Genomic DNA, 18,126 nt, shown 5'->3' with positions numbered 1-18,126 from the left:
TTATATTCATGAATTGAACATTTAAGATTTTTAAGATGTCAGTACTACCCAAAACAATCTATAGATTTCAATGCAATCACTATCAGAATTCCAATGGCCTTTTTTTTTTTTTGCAGAAATGTAAAAGCTGATTTTCAAGTTTATATGAAATTGCAAGGGGACCCAAATAGCCAAAACAATCTTTAAAAAAAAAAAAGTGGGAAGGTACACATATCCTGATTGAAAAATTTACTACAGAGAAGACCTTCAGCGTTGCCCTGGCGGAACGGAGACAGGCCCTCTGGTTGGAGATATGTGTAACACACCAACTTACTGTGACCTAGGAAAGGCCGCCAAGGATGTCTTCAATAAAGGATATGGATTTGGCATGGTTAAAATAGATCTGAGAACCAAGTCCTGTAGTGGAGTGGAATTTTCTACTTCTGGTCATGCTTACACTGATACAGGGAAAGCGTCAGGCAACCTAGAGACCAAATATAAGGTCTGTTAACTATGGACTTACCCTCACCCAGAAATGGAACACAGACAATACTCTCAGAACAGAAATCTCTTTGGAGAATAAGTTGGCTGAAGGGTTGAAACTGACTCTTGATACCATATTTGTACCGAACACAGTAAAGAGGAGTGGAAAACTGAAGGCCTCTTATAAGCGGGATTGTTTCAGTCTTGGCAGTAATGTTAATATAGATTTTTCTGGACCAACCATCTATGGTTGGGCCGTGTTAGCCTTTGAGGGTTGGCTTGCTGGCTATCAGATGAGTTTTGACACAGCCAAATCCAAACTGTCACAAAATAATTTCACCCTGGGTTATAAGGCTGCAGACTTCCAGCTGCACACTCATGTGAATGATGGCACTGAATTTGGAGGGTCTATCTACCAGAAGGTTAAAGAGAAGACTGAAACGTAAATAAACCTTGCTTGGACGGCTGGCAGTAACAATACCCATTTTGGCATCACTACTAAATACAAGCTGGATTGTAGAACTTCTCTATCTGCTAAAGTAAATAATGCCAGCCTGATTGGACTGGATTATACTCAGACCCTTCGACCTGGTGTCAGCTTAATCGATGGAAAGAACTTCAACGCAGGAGGTCACAAGTTTGGGTTGGGATTTGAACTAGAAGCTTAATGTGGTTTTGAGTAAAGCATCCGATTTGTCCCTGGAGGTGAAGAGAACCCACTATGTTTTGGCGTTAAAATTCTGTGAAATTTCAAAAGTGTGAACTTTTTATTCTTCCAAAGAATTGTAATCCTCCCCACACTGAAGTCTAGAGATCGCAAGTCCATCCTAAGGGAGGTACTTAAAGGCATGCCTGGAAGTTGTCATGTTTGTGCCACATCTCAGATGAGTTCCGCAGTGTTATTTTAAATGTGTTCCTCAGCAATAATGTAGTGTCATGTTACAAAGGAAATGACCCGATCCTCCAGTTTGTACATCACGTCCTGCATGTCCCACACCACTTTTTCATGACCTTTTAATATATTGGTCTCTGTGTGGTAGTGTAATCTTTGGTTTTACATCAGAGTAAAATAAAATAAACCCATCACATTTGGGGAAAAAAAATTTACTACAAAGCTACAATAATCAAAACAGTGTGGGTACTGATATCAGGATAGATGTACAGAACAACGGAATAGAATTGAAAGTACAGAAATAAACCCATACATCTATGGTCAATTGATTTTCAATAAGGGCGCCAAGACCATTCAACAGAGAAAGAATAGGCTCTTTCTAAATATTGACATGGAAAAATCTAAAAAAATATATTAAGCGAAACAATCAAGGTATAGAAGAATATACATATTTTGCTATTTTTTATAGAAAATTGAGGAAGCACAATTTAAAAATATGTATATATTTGCACTTGCTTGTATGTATGTATACACACACACACACACACACACACACACAGAATATACATCCATCCACATATATGTGGAAAATCTGAAAGGATAAGCCTGAAAGTAATAAGTATTGTTACTTGTTGAAGGGAAAGGGAGAAATCTGGAAATGTAGGAGAGGTTGAAGGGAGACTTTTCAATCTATATCTTTTTTCATTTAAAAAAGTTTTGATCCATGTGACTATATCATTTAAACTAATAAAGACCTTTGTTACATGGTTATTCAAATATGTTTATAGCAGCTTTATCTACAATAGCTAAATTATAGAAACAGCTCAAATATCCATCAACTGATGAATGGATAAAGAAGATGTAGCATATATGTGCAATGGAATATTACTCAGTTTAATAATAAAATAATTTTAAAATTATTTAAAATTATTTTAACACAACTATTTTTTATTTAAATTCAAATTAGTTAACATACAGTGCAGTACTGTTTCCAGGAGTAGAATTTAGTGATTCATCACTTACATATAACATCCAGTGCTCATCCCAACAAGTGCCCTCTTTAACACCCATCACCCATTTAGCCCATTCCCCCACCCACTTCCCCTCCAGCAATCCTCAGTTTTTAACATAACTATTTTTAAATAAAATTAGAAACTAGAGACATTTTCAAATTTTGCAAATCACTGTAGTCAAGACAAATTTTATGAACCACAAAAAGAAGGGAGTGAGAGTCTGTACAAGTTGATGAAGGGTTGTGTTCTCCATCTGATAGCAATAGATGCCCTAGTTTGCCTGCATTATTTATAAATAACCTGCCTTTTAAAAAAATATCTACAGCAACTGATTCCAGTAGAAACTGCGCTTCCATCTTGCTTCACACTGATGGTTTTAAACAGGGGTAGCTGAGCTGATCAGGCTGTACTATAAAAAAAATGTATTGGTTTCAATATTGGTAAAAATTATATTGGAGATGGTAGTAGGACTATGAGTAATTTTAATTTTATTCTTTCTATTCCCTGTATTTTCCATGTTTTTCACTGAGCTTAATTTTCATAATCCGGGATAAAACTGTATTTTATAAGACAAATGATTGTGGTGAGAATACAGAGGATGAACTGCAGCAGGAAAAGACTGCAGCAAAACATCAGTCAGGAGTGTGCTCCGAAGTTAGGGAACAGATGACAAGTATCTGAATAAAAGCAGAGGCAGTGAGGGTAGAAATAGATGTTGAAGAGGTGAACTGACCAGGCCAGTTGGGTAGAAGTGATGAAGAAACTTTAAGAATAAGTCTCAAATCTCCATGTAGGTAACTGCCACCAGCAACATTAAAGAAAAGAAGAGGTGAGTTGGTTACAGGATGGAGGGTCTGTTCAAGTTTGGTTTGGGTTATAATGAGTCTGAGAAGTATGGGGCCCATCCAGGTGTAGTTGTCAAGTCAACACTGGAAATACAATGATGGCACCCAGAAATAATTAAAATTGGAGATTTAACCCTATGGGTATTAGCTGAGGCCATGGGGATGGATGGCTTGCTCAGAATGTGCCAAGAGAAAAATTAGAAGAAAATGATCTAGGATAAAAACCTGGAGAATGCCAGGATTTAAAGTGGAAGGAAAGAAAGCAGAGGACAAAGCAGAAATAAATGTATGCAGGTAATTGGGAGAAAATGGTCTGATGTAAAGCCAAAAAAAATATACATTTTCAAGAAGGAAACTGAGATCAACAGCAAAAAAGTCTGAAAGATTAGAGGATAAAGCCTAAAAATGTCCATCACATTTAGCAGTGATGAGGTCCCTAATGACCTTAGTGGGGGCAGTGACAGTCAAATATTGAAGCTGAAAGCTACACAGAGGTAGGTGTAAAATGGAAGGGGAACATTTCAACCAATAAGACTAAATCATTCAGTGGCGAACTTTCACACTATATGTATACCATTCATTGCAAATCTTTTTTTTTTTTTTAGTTTTTACTTTTTTTTAGTAATCTCTACACCCAACATGGGGCTAGAACTCACAAACCCATGATCAAGAGATGCATGCTCCTCTGACGAAGCCAGCCAGGTGCCCCTCATTGCAAATCTTTAATAAGTGAACACAGAAACTATACTCTCTTCTGCTTTATAGCAAAAAGGTAAAGCAATATAGTACAGTGATTAAATATATTCCCTGTATGCAAATCCTGTTCTATTACCTGTTTACTGTGTGACTTTGGGCAAGCAACTCTGTGCCCTACATTCATTCCTCATCTTTAAGACGGGGATGGAAATCATACAACATCCACGGGTTGTTGAGGATCAGATGAGGCAATGTGTATACAGCAACTGGCTTAGTGTCTGCTCCACTCTAGAGTCAGATGTTCTATCTCCTAGTTCTTCCATCTGTGCAAAACCAAAAAGAAACGAAATCTAGATCTCCCCAACTGAAGGACTCCTTGTTATGCTTACTCATTCACTTGATAGTGAACATGCATTGAGCCCCTTCCATGGGCCAAATACATGCTGGATCCTGGGGACACAAAAATGATTCAGGTTTGGTCCCAACTCTCACAGGCCAGAGGAAGCAATGGCTACATTAAAAAAAAAAAAAAAAATCAAAAGGTGGCAGGAAAAATCACAGAATGTGAAATTACTTATTAGGGTTATGGGAAAACAAACAAGAGAACACAAATTTATGAGTATTTACATAACGAAATGATGAAAACAATGCTTACAATTCTCTCCCTAGGACTTTTCACAGTTCTTCATTACAATATCCTGAGTAAGATTAAAAAAAAAAAAAAAAAAAAAAAAAAAACAGGGGCACCTGGGTGGATTAGTCAGTTGGGTGTCCAACTCCTGATTTCACCTCAGGTCATGATCTCAGGGTCCTGGGATTGAGCCCCGTGTATGGCTCCACACTCAGCAGGGAGTCTGCTTGAGGATTTCTTTCCCTTTCCCTCTGCCCCTCCCCACTAAAATAAATAAATAAATCTTAAATAAATAAATAAATAAATAAATAACAACAAAAACTAAACTAAACTGCCAGTTGACTAATTTTTGTATGCTTTATAAAATATTAATCACTTATTCTAAATACCTATGTTTAATCTATTTTATTCTTCTCTCCATTTCTCAGTAACTTCATGACATTAACAATAAATCTCCTGAGTCACCTTTTGAAGGTTTCTGTATCCCATATGCAGTAAATCACAATGTAATCTCATTAAGATGTAAAAGCTTTCTCTGCCTTACAAACAGCTCATTTACTTAATCAGAATATAAAAGCTAAAGTTACTTAATGGAAAGTATTCAATAGACCAATGAAAATGGGAATATTAAAGCATCTTTTAATATGATCTCAGTAGAGAGAAATTAATGTTTCATCCTGTAAGATGCCTTCTTGAGATCCTGTATCCTTAATCATCCCTCTCCATTAATTGGCCTATAATCTGATGTCATAACTGGCTATAAAAAGCATTCTGCTCACCTAGGTAGGACTCTAAAGACCTAGGTTTCAGGTCTTAGAAGATCGTTAGATCGTTTTCATGATCTGGGACTAATTCTTTAACTTCTCTGCAACTTCAGTGAAGGAACTGAAAATACCTGTCAGCCCAGTCAAGGTTGTCGAAAAAAACGTACAAAGAAATTTTTTCCAAAGTGCTCTTCAAACAGTCAAGTACAAAACTACTGCAAAGTATTCTACTGGACTGTGACTTACCTGGATTATAACTGCTATAGTAGATGAGTTTTGTTTTCTTAATTACTTATTCCAAAATAGTCCAAAGGAAACTAAACAGATTGGAAGTTTGTAAATATCTACTGAGTATGTTTCGTTTAGTGGAAAATGCCTCATTTAATGTAATAAAATGTCAGGACAGTGCAGAGCTAGGTATCCTGAACTTCCTCCTACTAATATATACAAATGTTGCCATCTCCACCCCTGTCCTTCAAACTGTTTAGAAACAAGAAACATAGGCTATAAATTAATGAAGTGAACTAAGAAGAAAGTAAAATGACAAAACTATTCAACAGTTATTTAATGAGTGCCTGCTTTGTGCCAGGAATAATTCTAAGCCCTTGGGATATAATAGTGAACTAAACAAATAAAAAAACTCCTGTCCTTATGGAGCTTACATTCTAGCAGAAGAAGGAAGGGGGAGATAGACAATAAATAAAACACATAAGTAAATGGCAGAGTGTAATGGAAAGTGATAAGTGTTTGGGGAAAAACAGTAGAGCAGGTAAAGGGTCTCAAGAATAGGAAAGCAAGACAGGCTTCCTTCAGAAGGTGACACTGGAGCGAAGAATTGAGTAAAGTTTGGGGAGTTAACCTCTGCATCCCAGGCACAGAGAACCAATGTGCAAAGACCCTAATGCAGAAGCTTGCTAGAAAATGCTTGAGGAGCAGCAAGGTGATAGAAGAGAACATATGAAGATGCAAAAGGAACAGAGAAATTGAGAGCAATATAAAGAAACAGACTGCCTGTCTGAATCTGCTTTGTACAGCACTGACTGATTTCAGCTCAGGTCATGATCTCAGGGTACAGCTCTGATTATGTCGGCTGATAAGCTGGGCACCCCAGCACTGCAAGTTAGAAAAGGGGAAAAATCTCCTTGACCTTCTGTTTCTGAGTCTCTTTTCAAGCAGGGCCAAGACCATCTCCTTCCTAGACAGTGTTTTTTGAATTTGACTAATGAACGGATCCCTTCCATAAAGGGGAAAAAAATTCTGGCATAGTCCCTCAGATAAATAAGCCATTTTTACCATAATATTGTATACACACAAATACATAACTGAATACCAATAGTACTAAACAAATACATAAGACAAAAAAATGCATTAATTACAAGCAAAACTGAAAAATAAATAAAATTCTAATTAACAATGCTCATTTACTGCAATTGATACTGGTGTTTTGCTGGAACTATAAGGAGATTTTACAACACTGACTACTAACAGCAAAGTTTTTTTTGAGTTAATTATGAAAACAATGCATGATGCTAGATAACTCAGTTCTGCTCATTTTTCACTATCAAAACTACTGTGAAATCCTTGGTTTTGGCCCTCTCTTGGCACAAGAATATTATTTACAAATTAAACCTACCTTTTGTCTTTTCTCATAGGCTCCAACAATGAAAGCAGGATTACTCGGTGACAGCAACATTATAGGCACAAATGCTATACACTGAGGGTCCTAATGAGTCAAAATACGTTTAAATTCTTTAGGGGGATTATCCCTGGAACAAAAACACAAAAAAACTTCTTATGAAAGGTACACCCCTGAGAATATGCTTACATGTTCCCAGGGATCCAGATCTTTGGCTGCATCTCAGCATATAGTTAATAAGCAGAGAAGAGACCACTGAGGTGTGTGTAGAGTGTGATGTATGTGAGAGAAAAATATGCCAAATTAGAGCATCTGTTTTCCTTAATGTTACTTTGGGAATATCATTTAGCAACTTACTATTTCATTGAAAACTAGCAGCAGTAGATAATTTTTTATCAAATTCAAAGCCCTCATTTGCCTCAATTAAATTAAATCAAGCTTATGAGCACTGAGTTATTAAGAAACATTCTTTAAAAAACTACATAAGGGGCGCCTGGGTGGCACAAGTCAGTTGAGTGTCCAACTCTTGGTTTCAACTCAGGTCATGGGCTCTGTGCTCAATGCGGAGTCTGCTTGAGATTCTCTCCCTCCCCACCCTCCCCCTTGAGCTCTCTCTCTCTCTAAAATAAATAAATCTTTGGGTGCCTTGGTGGCTCAGTCAGTGAAGTGTCTGCCTTTGGCTCGGGTCATGATCTCAGGGTACTGGCATTGAGCCCCACGTTGGGCTCCCTGCTCAGTGGGGAGGCTGCTTTTCCCTCTTCTTTTGCCCCTTCCACCCACTCATGCTCTTTCTCTCTCTCATAAGTAAATAAACAAACTCTTTAAAAATAAAATAAAATAAAATAAAATAGATCTTGAACACTACATCAAAAACTAATGATGTATTATATGCTGGCTAATTCAGAACGCCTGTCTGAATCAGCTTTGTATAGCACTGATTGATTTCAGCTCAGGTCATGATCTCAGGGTACAGCTAATTGAACATAATAAAAAAACAAATAATAAAATAAACAAAAATTAAAATACATAAATAAAAATAAAATACTATTTTATTATTCTAATTGTGCACAAAGGTCATTTCCTAAAGACTGATTTTTTTGCTTTTGCTTTTGCTTTTTCATGACTTCCTTTAGGTATATGGATTTAACACACTATATAGTATGTATTATCTATCATGTATTGTTCCAAGTGTTTAATAATTATTAATTAATTTAATCCTAACATCAATTCTCTGACTTATTTGCTATTATTATTCCCATACTGCAGAGGGTGAAACTGAGTTATAGAGAGATTGTGTAATATGCCCACAGCCACACATCTGATTAGTAGCAGAACCAGGATTCAATCCAAACATCTGGCTTCAGAGTACATATGTTTAACTACCACACTATGCTACCTTACATTTACTCATGGGCCTTCAACAAATACCTATTTTCTTTTTCCTTAATGTATTTATAGCAATTAATCATATGTATGATTTTCAATATACAAGACTGGAAATCTAGAAAAGTGAAATAGGTGAATTTTGCTGGGTACCAAAAGCAAACTATCATGGCAGTTTTGCAGAAGTAAAAGTGTTAGGGTTACTGGATGTGTTTACTGGTCAGATACAAGAATCACTGTCCACAGAGTGTTCTCTGATTATTACATAGTTAACTTCTGTTGGCAAGGAAGATTAGCATTGGAACCTGGCTACTGCCACAATGAGGAACAACCCTGTGAAAAACTGAACAGAAGCATAAACCTCTCTAGAGGATAACCCTGACAGGCAACAGGAAAGCAACAGTTCCTAGAATGTGAAGCATAGATTGGTACACATAAATTGTGACTCAAGCGCAATCTGTTATGAATTAGTCACTTTATGGACCATTCAGGACACATTTTTCACCCATGTCTGGTTTCTGTCTCCAGACACAAGGTGACACACAGACCTCACACCATTAACTGAATAATATTCCATGCATGAAAGTAATTGTCATATTGCAGAATTGTCTGTTACAAGCAAATGGAAGCGCTAACGAGAAGCCTTACAGAGAGATTTCCTTAGAAGTGCAGAATGCTCTAAAATGCATGTTGAGAAACCTTCGTGCTTTGGGAAGTTACTAGGAAAGAGGGCTCCTGGTCAAATAGTAGAATGTGGTAGACACTATCTACTCCCTCTTAGAGGTTCTCAACCATTAGCAAATACAAAAGCTCCCAGAAGCCTTTTGATTTCTATTGTGTCATGAAGTGATTCAACTGATTAAACCTTTTATCACATAACACCTACAAACAGCTTGGAGAATGTAGTCTGATAGACTGTGACTCAGTGAAATCCCCACTATTCTGGATCTGCCTCCTGGCTCTGTGAGAGGTTTGATCCTGTCAGGCTCCTACGGTTGGTCAGAATCAGAAAGGCAGACTTAGCTGAGGAGGAAGGTAACTTTGAAGGGGGCCTGATTCTTGTATCCTCTGGCCTTCTAGGAAAACTACTCAGAAGGCCAAACTATTAACACAGTTTGCTTAGTAGCCAGACATCAGAAGTAGGGGAACGACTTCAGATGCCTAAAGGTTTCTGGCTAATACCATCTGATACATGTGCCCCTGGCCCTTGGCACCACACAGACCTCATCCTTAGCCAGCACATTTTTTCCCTAAACAGTGATTGGATGGACACTCAAGGACCACACCACTCACTCTAAGCTTCTACAGCTACCCAAGACCCCTTCTGATTTTTCATCACCTTTTCGGCTATTTCAAAACAGGTCTCTTACAGCCAGGGTTTGGAATAATAACAGTGAACATTTTTTAGTACTTCCCCAATGTCAGGTACTGTATGCAGTTGATAATCATTAGCCTTATAATTTTCTCTACAGCACCATGAGGTCGACCCTATTATGATGCCTATTTTATTCATGAGGACCTGAGGCTCAAAGAAGTCAAGTAGCTTCCCAAACATCACAGAGAAAAAGCGGCCAAGTCAAAATTTGAATCCAGGCCACCAGTTTTCAGAATCTATGCCCTTTATCAGCTGCTTTCATGATATTAAGACCTGAGAACTCTCTAAGTTTTTTTAAGGCTGTGTGGCATGATCAGTATGTCACCTCTATAGCTTAATTCTTAGAGGGGGGATTATTTTTACATTCTTGCCAGCAGTCCCTGTGCTCCCCCAAATTATCACACATCATGACTGCACAGCAGCTACGTGATCACCTCTCAAACCAAGCAGCAAAAGTCGCTGCATGGAATCCTAAGCACATTAGAAAGGACCCGGGCTAGATTACTATCCTTTTCTGTGCCTTGATCTCCTCAGCTGTAAAACAGAAATTGTGCTTGCACTAATCTATAACGTGGCAGGGAAAGTATTATGAATGCACTTTCAGCTGCCTGGGGGAAGTAATGACATCCACAATCTTTTGTTTTTTTTTAAAAATTTATTTATTTGAGAGACAGGAAGTGAGCAGTGGCGGGGAGGGGCAGAGGGAGAGGGAGAGAGAATCTCAAGCCGACTCCACGCTGAGTGTGGAGCCTGACACGGGGCTCGATCTCACAACCCAGAGATCACGACCTGAGCCAAAATCAAGACTCTCTTGCTGTGTCTCTCTCTCTGTCAAATAAATAAATAAAATATTTTTTTTAAAAAAAGATACCACTTCATACTCATTAAGATGTTTATTATCAAAACAAAACAATACAACATAGAAATTAGAACTCTATGTATTGCTGGTGGAAATTAACACCGGAGACTGTGGAACTGCGGCAAACACAAGGTCAATTTTTCAAAAAATTAAACGTAGAATAACCACATGTTCCAGAAATCCCACTTCTGGGTACATACCCAAAAGAACTGAAAAAGGACCCGAAGAGGTATTTGTATAGCTATGTTTACAACAGCATGAGTCACAATAGCCAAAAGGTAGAAGCAACCAATGTCCATCAATGAATGATTAGATGAACAAAATGTGGTACATGCATACAATGGAATATTATTCAGTCTTCAAAAGGAAGGAAATTCTGACACATGCTACAACATGGATTAATCCTGAAGACATTATGCTAGGTGCACAAAAAGACAAATTTTGTATGATTCCACTTATATAATGTACCTAGAGTAGGCAAATTCACAGAGGCAGAAAGTAAAATGGTGGTTGCCAGGGATCAGGGTTGGGGGAAGTGGAGAAAAACACTTGCATGTCTAAATGCAATAAAAATATATATATACAAAGAAAAGCTATAGCATAAAAGTAATTGAAAAGCTTCTAATTTAAACAATAAAAACAGTTTTTAGGTAAACACATATGGTTAAGTCCTAGATCTGTTTACAAAGTAATGAAAGAAAATATATACATGACAAAAAATACATAGTAAATTATTACATGGAGAAGAGTTCAGAAATGTAATTTTTAAAGATTCCCTGCATTATCTAGTAAAGGAGATAGAAATAAACATCTAAAAACAGTCGTTCTTATACATTTCTGGTTGCAACCTATGATTGTTTCAATCTTCTAAAGAATAAGTTTTAAATGTTCAACGTAAGTTATAAAAGCATCCCTATTGTTGCTCCTTTTGGAGAACTATGCCCCAAATCTCTAGACATAGAGATTTGCCTACAGGCATTTCCTTAGGAGGTGACCAAGCTGAAATGGCTATAGAGATCAAGGAGGAAACAAGAATGAGTAAAAGTGGCCTGGTCAAGACCAAGACAATGTCCCCACCAGTTGCAGCAAATCATTGTCCTGCAAATGTATTAGAGACCAAAGTTTGCATAGACTCCAATTCTAAAAACAAAAAACAACACTGCCTTTGTGATGTCTTCCACATATAGAAGAATGGAAGCAGCTTACAGTTTGGTGTGACAGAGGAAAGACATTGTCCCTACTTTCTGCCCTCAAAGAACAAATGAAGGCATCCATAAGGTAGTGCCTAATATGACTCAGGTACCAGAGAAGTCTCACTTCTGAGAGTGGGCCTTCCGCTCACTTCTGGAAGAGCCTACTGATATTCACTTCCTGGGGCCACTATGGACCTACCCCATTCACATCATCTTGATGACTTGCATCTATACACTGCTGGTTGGTCTCTACAGACCTGCATTTGTCAAATCTTAAATTCTTCTGCAAGATGGGGAGCCAGCAGAGGATGAGGACATAAGTGAATTTGGGTTTTGTGGTTTTTTTCTTTTTATTATTTTTTAAAAAACATGCTAATATGTAACAGGTTTGCTAGCCCTCTACACAATTTTACAAGTCATTGTGACAGAACAGTCCTTCATCTCCTACCAAATGGCATAGCACATCCTTACTTGTAAACACCCAAGGCACTTTTCCCATTTTTATTAAGGTACTCAATCACCACAATTTGTTTTCCCTTGGAAATAGTTAAATTCTTTAGGTTATGGGTCTCCACTGACCTATTTAGTTACCATTTCCTTCATACATGCCAAGACACTGCTTTTCCAGTGGGGTCTCCTTTAAAACTCAACAGAATATCCCAATACCACTGCTTTACCTGCTCATCCTTCTTGCTTACACCCAAAGATGTTTATGGCAGGGCCAACTAGTGACACAAGGAGCTGAATAATAATAAGGACCAGTTTCCACAAAGCTCCAACAACCCTGTACAAAGCATGCCCTTCCTGAAACACATCAGCAGGAAGCAGAGTTTTTCTTAAGAAGGGGAGGTGGTTTCAGGCAAAGGGGAAGGAAGGAAACACAGAAGGGGAAAAAAGTGGAAGTGTAGGGGCTGGGGGTGGAGAGAAGGATAAAATGGCCTGGGAAGTCAGTATCTCTCCATGGGATGAATGAGAGAGGACACACTGGCCTGGAAAGAATCTTGGCTGGATAAGAAGAACTCAAAATCTGAAGGAGAAGGCAAGTCAAGTTAAAAATTTTGAAAACAAACAATATGGCCGAGTTAGTGGGAGAAAGTATTTTGATTATGCATGCACAGAAGCAGAGATACCTGGCAAAATATGACAGCTTAAATAAACATGTTAACAACTTCAGCCAGGGGGTGATGTTATATAATTACTAGGTCTTTGTGAAAGCAAGAGATATTGCTATAGGTTTTAATAAATTTGGTGTTTCAGGATCTGATAAAAGACATAGCAGTTAAGACTTAGAAATAGCTTGGCGGAGGGGGGGGCGGGGTCCCTGGGTGGCTCAGTTGGTTAAGCATCTGCCTTCGGCTCAGGTCATGATCTCAGGGTCCTGGGATCGAGTCCCGCATCAGGCTCCCTGCTCAGCGAGGAGTCTACTTCTCTCTCTGCCTGCTGCTCCCCTTGTTTGTGCTCTCTCTCTCTCAAATAAATAAATAAATAAAATCTTAAAAAAAAAAGAAATAGCTTGGATATAGGAAGGGAAAAGAAGAAATCCCCTAAATGACTCATTTCCCAACCAATCCAGTCCCACTCATTCTTTAAACTCTAATCAAGTCCCCGATGAACCTCTGTGAAGCCAGCTTTGGCTTTCAGTCCAAAGTGGAATCTTTCTCTCTTAAACATATCATTTACTATCCACCACTCATTCTTCACCCAATCCTATGCCACTGTATACAGCTATGAATTTTTGATATCTTGTCTCTGCAGTTAGAATAAAAGGTTCATAGTATTCTACAGATTTAGGTGCTTCATTAACTCTGAGGAGAAATAAAAAAAATAAAATAAAATAAAAATAGAGGAGAAATAAATTTTAAAAACAGAGATAGAAGTATGGCTTCCAAACCTACATATGTTTACAATTCAATGTTACTACATGATTTTGTTTCAATCAGTGGTGATGTATTGGCCAAAAAATCCATTCTTTTGTTTTATTTATTTATTTATTTATTTATTTAAATTCAGTTAATTAACATATAGTGTATTATTAGTTTCAGAGGTAGAGGTCAGTGATTAGTCTTATATGATACCCAGTGCTCATTACATCACGTACCCTCCTTAATGTCTATCACCCAGTTACCTTATTCTCCCCACCCCTGTCGCCTCCAGCAACTCTCAGTTTGTTTACTATGGTTAAGAGTCTCTTAGGGTTTGTCACCCTCTCTGATTTTGTCAAAAAATCCATTCTTGGGGCGCCTGGGTGGCTCAGATGGTTAGGCGTCTGCCTTTGGCTCGGGTCATGATCCCAGGACCCTGGGATCGAGCCCCGCATCAGGCTCCCTGCTGGGCGGGGAGCCTGCTTCTCCCTCTGTCTCTGCCTCTCTCTCTCTCTGTCTCTGACTCTCATGAATAAATAAATAAAACATTTAAAAAAAAATCCATTCTTAATCTCAAAATGATCTCTATATTTGGGACTTGATAGTTCTAGAGTTCCTCTTGAGGCACTGGTTCCCAAGTTGAATATGCAGACTCCAGAAGAATGCACTAGTGTTCCAGGGACCTCTCCTCACCCAGGCCCATGCTCCCAAATATGGAGCATAATATTTGGAGGCTACTTTAAAGATGTAATTTAATTCGTGATTTTTTAAAATTTTATTTTATTTTGGTTTTTTTTGTTATGTTAGTCACCATACAGTACATCATTAGTTTTTAATGTAGTGTTCCATGATTCATTGTTTTTGTATAACATCCTGTGCCCCATGCAGTACGTGCCCTCCTTAATACCCATCATCGGTCTAACCCATCCATCCCTCCACGCCCCTCCCCTCTAAAACCCTCAGTCTGTTTCTCGGAGTCCCTAGTCTCTCATGCTTCATGATCTTTAAAAAGCAATTATATGTGAAAACACACTTACGTTATAAAGAGGTAAAATAAAACTTCAAAAAGTCACACAGACTACTTTGGGCTAAATTTTCAGATACTAATGCTACTTATTTACCAACGTCTGCAGTAGAAAAATACTCTGGTACAAAATTGAGGTAAGCACAATTTTAAGTTTCCACAAAACTGAGAATAAAGTACCAACTATAAAAACAGCAACTCATGATCAAGCTCTTCCTCCAAGTAAAATATGAACATTTATTCATTTCTTTTTCCAGTCCCATAGGAGTTATGGTGCCCATTTGACATATGGTGAAACTATAAATTTACATAACCTGCCCAAGTTCAAGTCACTAATAGGTAACAAGGGTGGGATTCAAACCCAGGCCTATTGAACATCAATGTTGTTGTTCTAACCAGACAGTCTCCTGAGTGGGACTGACAGATGCTTGGACTTGTAGACGCAATGAGTTTTCAAGAGAATAATTCAAATCATCAGCAAAATATTACATCTTTGAACAAAGAGTTCAATAGCCCCTTACTGCCATGTCTACCGGCATTTTCTAGATAAGAGAAGAGTAATATTAGATGCTGACAAGTGTTCAAGATAAGAAAGAGTCCTCTGGATTTAAATAAACTCCTAGAGTAGGTCCTAACACCGTGGGTACTCAGTACTGTATCATATATAATTATAAGAATAATTAATAATTGGAACCCCCTAGAATAAAAAATATGCCAGAATCTGGAAACATGGAGAATTTGTCTTATAAGAAATTAATAGGCTCCCTCCCTCAGGCTAGTTTTTCAGGAGCTTTTTCATGAATCTAAGAATAAAATCTCAAAATTTCAACAATGTTTCTAATCATAGTGAATAGTGTTTGGTGTTTTGTAACCTTCACTGTGGAATCCTTGAGGCCTTTCCAAAAGGGATAGCCTAATTATAGCTGCCAACATTGCAGAGAAAGTGCATCACTGCTGTTACATACATCAGCAAGGAAATGGGACAGACAGAGGAAGGATTTTCATGTTGGGGGAAGGAGAGTAGGGTATATGACTAATGCCGGCATACCTCTGGAAAAGATATAGCATTTTGCTCTTGAATGAAAAGATAAGCTTGTGTATTGTATTAAAATCAAGCCCTTTGACTGAAACAGGATAGCCTAGAAATAGTTCAGAAGCACGGGATACTTGAAACTGAAAATGTGCTTTCAAAGAGGTTATATTTATAAACCAAATATGCACAGGAAATTTTGTTATTCTACTTCTATTCCATAGCCTAAAGATCTGTATTGTCCTAGCACAAAGACCTTCTTGGACTGAAGCCCAGTCACAGTTGTTTACTTAAAAATCATGAAAACCTGATGAAAGACCATCTTTTTCCAGATAGCACCTTCCTGTAAAGATACCCTTCACTCACCTCCGTATCCAATACCAAGTAGTGACTCTGTTGTCCTCTCTCTGACCACTGACCTGCATTCTTAGAAAAAGCAAAATGCAAAGTTTAAAATAATTTCCTATTTTATATTCATCTTGTGTCTCCTTAAAGATTTGAAATTTCTATGAAACCTAAAAATGTATACAACTTCATCTGTAATATATTCCCCAACCACTCAGCACACTTGTAACCCTATCATTTGGACAATTTCTAATTTAATTTCATGCTTAATAATGAAAATTTTAGTAAACTGATATGTTTCTGGGGCGATATTTAGCAGTATCTCTTAAATGTGCACATTCTTTGCTTCAGCAATTCCATGCCTAGAAACTAATTTTTTATATTTTAATTTTTTTCAAGGTTTATTTATTTGAGAGAGAGAGAGAGAAAACACAGTGGGGGTAGGGGCACAGAGCGAGGGAGACTCCAGCTGAGTGTGGAGCCCAATATGGGGCTCAATATCATGTCCCTGAAATCATGACCTGAGCCGAAATCAAGAGTTAGATGCTTAACCGACTTAGCCACGCAGTGCCCCTATTAACTAATTTTTTAGAAATGCTGACACAAATGCTCAAAACTGTAAATGTAGAAATGTTTATTGCAGTGCAGCACTGTTTGTAATACCAAATCTTGGCACCAACCCAAATGACCATCAACAGGACAATGGTTAAATAAATTACTGTGCAAACATATCAGGGAATGTTACAAAGGAGTTAAAAACAATGAATAGTGAGATGGATGAATGTTTAAGACACACTGCAAAGTAAAAACAAAAGCAATTTGCAGAAGAATATGCCTAGAATGATATTTTTTTGTTTTAAAAGTATATTTGTGTGTGCATATGTGCAAGTGTGTCTATGTGTGTGTGCTGCTATATATAATCCATCATCAACACTTCTCACCTTTGGTGGAGAAAGGGAAAAAAATTGTATTGTTTGAAATTTTACAAAAATATAATCCTCTTGTAGCAAGTTTTAAATGGCATTTTTCTTTAAAAACTACCTTGGGAGCCTCAGTGGCTCAGTCGGTTAAGCGTCTGCCTTCGGCTCAGGTCACGATCCCCGGGTCCTGGGATCAGGTCCCATACTGGGCTCCCTGTTCAGCAGGGAGTCTGCTTCTCCCTCTACTCCTCGCTCCTGCTCATGATCTCTCTCTCTCTCAAATAAATAAATAAAATCTTTTTAAAAAAAATTTAAAATTAAAAATAAAAATATAAAAACTCTACCTCTAAAAATATGGGCCATCCCTTCTTACCAAACATTTCAAAATATCATGTCAGGTAACAACCCACCTTTTACAGATGTTTAATACGTGTGAATATACATACATAGATGTTTTAAAATGAAATACGAACACTTAAAGAGCATCCATTTGTACTCAGAGAAAAAGTTTTAATACTGAGGATGTATCTTCCTTCACCAACATGATTCCCAATGGAAAACAAAATTCCCTAGATAAAACTTTAAATCAAGGGACAGCTACTGTTCATAGGACCATCACATGGAGAGAGTACCCACAATAACTAGGCAACCCAAGGAGAGAAACTTACCATAAAAACCTTAAGTTACTGAAGAAAAAAAAAAAAAAAGAAATGGCAAGCTTTCATTAGAAATTCAAAAATCAAGCAACTACATAGTACCTGACCATTTAATAGACCTTGGATTTAGTTTGGGTGAGGGGATAGTTCGCAGCAGTATATTTTTTATTCTTAGTCAAAGAAACTCTGGAACTGTTGTCCAACATAAGAATCCAAGTGAGAAATTTTAGTCATCCATGTACATGGTACACCTCCATACCATGGGTTACTTGAGCTGCGTTTGCTTTGTTCAGTCCCCCTTAGAGACACTATGCTCCATAACGTTTTCATTTAACAGCTTTTTATCACGGTATAGAGTGCAGCATATTGAATGGAATGGTTTTCATGGTATCTAATGTAAACTACTGCAGGGTACCTTCTGACAGGAGCCCAGAACGATCCCCCCCTGCCCCGCCTCCAAAAAAAAGAAAAATATCTGTAAGACAGCAAACAAAATTTCTGTGGCCAACAATTTAATTTGGGAGTCTGAGTGCTTATTAT

The 18,126-nt window shown here is 37.7% G+C and overlaps 1 protein-coding gene and 1 pseudogene across 1 annotated transcript in view; one reads left to right on the top strand and one right to left on the bottom strand.

Annotated features, from left to right (window-relative positions):
• HECW2 (HECT, C2 and WW domain containing E3 ubiquitin protein ligase 2) overlaps positions 1 to 18,126 on the bottom strand; it is a 215,578-nt gene that overhangs the window by 173,326 nt on the left and 24,126 nt on the right. The window lies entirely within an intron of this gene.
• Positions 269 to 1,130, top strand: LOC114224490 (non-selective voltage-gated ion channel VDAC3-like; annotated as a pseudogene).

The sequence above is a fragment of the Eumetopias jubatus genome, unplaced genomic scaffold (genome assembly GCF_037043125.1).
Source record: "Eumetopias jubatus isolate StellerSeaLion01/CBP00866 unplaced genomic scaffold, mEumJub1_p1.0 scaffold_3, whole genome shotgun sequence".
Classification (NCBI taxonomy): Eukaryota; Metazoa; Chordata; class Mammalia; order Carnivora; family Otariidae; genus Eumetopias; species Eumetopias jubatus.
The sequence above is the reverse complement of the archived record's forward strand: the minus strand, read 5'-3'. Positions and strand labels throughout refer to the sequence as shown.